This window comes from Macrotis lagotis, chromosome X, assembly GCF_037893015.1.
Source record: "Macrotis lagotis isolate mMagLag1 chromosome X, bilby.v1.9.chrom.fasta, whole genome shotgun sequence".
NCBI classification, from domain to species: Eukaryota; Metazoa; Chordata; class Mammalia; order Peramelemorphia; family Peramelidae; genus Macrotis; species Macrotis lagotis.
Genome location: NC_133666.1, coordinates 288,036,588 through 288,041,322, shown reverse-complemented (window position 1 = coordinate 288,041,322; position 4,735 = coordinate 288,036,588).

Genomic DNA, 4,735 nt, shown 5'->3' with positions numbered 1-4,735 from the left:
TAGACCAGATCCACTTCAAATTGCTGATTCCTGCCTCCTCTTCAGACTGTAATGCTCCATTCTCTGCTCTTCCCTATTGTGGAGTGGATCTTAAAGAACCCAGCAGCAGCAGCAGCAGCATCTCTCACAAGACTGAGCATCATGAGAGAATTCTGAGGAGTTTGATTATCTCTCCCTCAGTGAAATTTCTCCAGTCATAATATAACAATATATTCCTGAGTATTTATACTCTCATCCCATCCCACATTCCTGATCTGTCATTCTGAACTTCAAGATGTCCTGCTTCTGGTCCACCACTAAGTTCCATGCCCTCTTCCCTACTCCCTTCCTACAACATCGCCCTCCAAATCAACCCATCACCTGTACTCTCTAAAATGACAAGTCCATAAGCCAGAAACTTGCTTTTATCTTAACTTTTTCCTTTCTCACCTATTCCATTTTCATATGCGCTCTGAAAACTGACTCTCTCCTAATACTAGCTGGTTGTACCTTACTAGTACTGGTTGCACTTTCCCACATATCCCCAGCTCACTGGTCATGGTGAGGGAGTTGAAACTCTTTGTTTCCCTCCTTTGAGGTTCATTCAATCATATTTATCCCTCAATTAAGATTCTGGTAGCTTTTGTCTGCCAAATTAGGGCACTCTCCTTCCTTGCTTAGTGAGTTAAGTACTGGGTTTTTTCTCTATATCAATTCGCCTTCTCACATCATAACTTTAAATTCTCAGTTTACTCATTTCCTGTTCCTCCACCCTGTTTCATCTACAAACTGAGGTGGTCATACCTTTTATACTTCTATGTTCTTGAACAATGAAATTCCTTAATTTGATTATAATCCTTTATCATTCCACATTTTCATCTTCTTTACAATCCCTGTTCTTCACCCTCATAATGATTTCTATTCCTCCACCACTCAGTCCTTTCCTAGGCCATCACCCCTGTACTGACTATGCTCTCTCCTTCTCCCTATCTTGATCCCTAGGTAATTCAATTTGATTCTGTACTCTCTTCTACTCCACAGACCCTTGCCTCTTGATTCTATTGCTACTCATTCCCTGTTGATTCTCAACCTTGGATTATTCCAACCATTTGTTTCCTTTCTTATATTCTTATGCTACTAAATGGAAGTGGAGAAAAATCATAAAATTCTTTTGACAAGGTACTATATATGGATTTATGGTACATAACATCAACTGGGCCCTCAGACAAAAAAAAAAAGAAATCATTTTATACCTGCCTAATTGATTTATTCTTCCACTAACCACACCAGGTTTTCCAGACCTTTTTATTCATTCTCAGACCTGCCATGATTTCCTCATTGTCAACTTTCTTAACAGAGAAATTTGTCTCCTTTGTTTTCACTGAAAAAAATTTGAGGCCACTGAGAGTTCCCTCTTCTCTCCATCTCATCTCACTTCACTCAAATAGCTTCTGCCACTATATTTCTTCTTTCCTCTGTCTCACAAGAAGAGGAGACCCTTCTCCTTGCCAAAACTAATATCCCTAAAGGCACAAATGATCCCTTTCCTTCTTATCTTCTTCAGCAGATTATCCCCATTATCATTCATAGTTTCACATTTATCTTCAATTTCTCCCTATCAGCTACTTCCTTGCTGCTGCTCATTCCAGCTATCATTCTATATCTCTCATTCCTTTCATGGCTAAAGTTCTTGAAAAGGTTGTCTATAATTAGTGCTTCTACTTCACTCTTTTTTTAACTCTCTGTTCAACTGAAATTGTTCCCTCCAAAGTTATCAATGATCTCTTGTCAAACCTAATGTCTTTTTCTCAATCTTCATCCTTCTCAACCTCTTTGCAATGTTTGACACTACTAGACACCCTTCTTACTTTCTCTAGGTTTTCATGAAACTTCTCTCTTCTAGTTCTCTTCCTGCTTGTTTTCTTTGCGAGATCTTCATTCAGGTCATTCTGGCTAACCATGGGTATCCTCTAAGACTCTTTTTTTCCCCTCTCTTCTTCCTATACACTATTTCACTTGCTCTTCTCATCAGTTCACATAGGTTGAATTATTACCTCTGTGAAGATTATTCTCTAGTCTATTTATCCAGCCCTAACCTCTCAACTGACCTTCAGTCACATATTTTCAACTGCTTATGGGATATCTCAAACTGTATGTCCTATAAACATCTTAAAAATCAACATGCCCCAAATGGAACTCATTATCTTTTCCCTAAAACCCTCCTTTCTTCCTATCTTTCTTATTACTATGAATCCTCTCACTAACTAGATACAATCTAATATTTTTCTACTTAAGTGAAATTATTATTATTAATTACTTAATCTCATCTTCATTTTCCTGACTCTACTTTTCAAAAGAAAATTTGAACAACTCTTGTATCAGTAATACCCTAGATTGTAAGCTCCTTGAGTGGGATTGTTTCTTTATGTTTATATTCCCAGTGCCTAATATGGTGTCTGTCACATAGGAGACACTTAATAAATGTTTGTTGATGTATTTATTGCTTGATTTAAAATCCCAGGTTTATATTTAATTCCTTGACCTTGAGGTGAGAGTGTTCTTGCTGTTTTTAATATGGCTCTCTCAGATGCTTAGCCTCCTCTCTGCCTTGTTTACAGCACAACAGAATATGAAAATTGGAAGGTACCTTGGAAGTTCCCTATCTAATCCCACTTGAACAAGACTCTTCTCTACCTGACAAGCCATCTCCCAGAGTTTATTTGACAACTTCCAATGAAGGGCAACCCATCACCTACCCACCCCACTATTAGTGCCCATACTACTACTTCTAGATAGCTCTATTTTGGGGGGGTAGGCAATGGGGTTAAGTGACTTGCCCAAGATCACACAGCTACATAATTATTAACTGTCTGAGATCAGATTTGAACTCAAGTCCTCCTGACTCCAGGGCCAGTGCTCTATCCACTGTACCACCTAGCTGCCCCTTAGATAGCTCCAATTTGATAGGAAATTTTTCTTATAACAATCATACATCTTGGGGGGTGTCTAGGTGGCGTAGTGGATAAAGCACCAGCCTTGGAGTCAGAAGTACCTGGGTTCAAATCTGGTCTCGGACACTTAATAATTACCTAGCTGTGTGGGCTTGGGCAAGCCACTTAACCTCGTTTGCCTTACAAAAAAAAACAAAAAAACAATCATACATCTTCCTCTTAACATTATTCCAAGGCCTATCCAATAGAGGTTCAGTGTTTGGAGGCAAACAAATCAAATCCTTCTCCCCACTTTCTCTTGAGCTTCTCTACAAGAAAAAGTGTTGGAAGAAACCTTTACATATCACCTAATCCAGCCCCTTTACTCTGCAGATGAGGAATTTATCCAAAATCATACAAGTATGAAAAAGTTCTCTTTAGCTCATATAGGGCTTAAAAATGCTTGTTTCCTTTTTTGTGACAGAGGAGCTACCACTCTTCTTCAAGGTTCCTGGAACTAGTGCACTCTTTGGCACAGGATTAGAAGATTCATTTTTCTAAAATTCTAAATTTTTAAATTTTTCATGTCAAATCACTAATTGTAAGAATGTATCTTATCAAATCATTTGGGAGCCTCCACTCAATTTAACTATAAAAACGTTGCATGGAGTTAGGGTGATAAGACTCCCTTTCTGTTCCATAATGCTCCTGGTTGTCATATAACTAAAAGACATGGACAGAAGAACTAGATAAAGCCACCCAGATATAGTAATAAAACATTATTTCCAAATTCTCCCATATACAACTAAAAATCTCAACACCTTCTTTGGATCCTGACCAATATATGTCATTTTTTTTCCCTTTACAAAAGTCTTTAGAAGGTAAAACACATGGAGCTGGAATTAGCATGAAACTAAAATTAACTTCTTTTAAATTAATAGGTTCTTAGGGGTGGCTAGGTGGTGGAGTGGATAAAGCACCGGCCCTGGAGTCAGGAGTACCTGGGTTCAAATCTGGTCTCAGACACTTAATAATTACCTAGCTGGGCAAGCCACTTAACCCCATTTGCCTTGCAAAAAAAACCTAAAAAATATTAATAGGCTTATCAATTTGTTATTCAAGTGGTATATCTAGGGGAAGGCAAAGTGCTATGAGAATGGAACAAAGCCTGGGTTTAGTTTGAGTTGATATTACACTGAGAGGAGAAATGAAGTGATAAGTCCAAAACAATGGATGCATTTTAGGGAAGAGAGAATTAAATGTCAAACTACAGGACAGACAGAAGATATCAGGTGATATTGGAGCATCAGAAGGGGTATGGAAATTTCTATAAATTTAGAAAGATATTTAAGAGGAGGGACCTGTTCCTGGTCAAAAGGGAGGAGAGAGGATATGGGTAGAAAAGCAACTTAAATTAACCAGTATATTAAGCATCAATCATGAGTGAGGTATTGTGGCTCCTGGCTTCATTTATTGCCTTGAATTGTTAGATAAGTGAGCCTGTGAAATCAATACCATTTAAATTATAAGCTACAAAGAAACTATTGTTTTTCATTTAGCAGAAGGAATTTCATCATCTGGGAGGTCCCCTAAACTGATGAAATCACAGATCCAGTCACAATCTATTTGCTAAAAGATTTTTTTTCAGAAACAACAGATATAATATTTTAAACCTGGACCATGCCTTAGAGGCCATATTATCCAACTCCATATTTTACAAACATATACTGTAGGAAATCTTAGGAGAGAGATTTATTTCTGACTAGAACAATCTGACAACCTGAGAATCAATAAGACTTTGATAGAGAAATAAAAGAGGGGAGGAC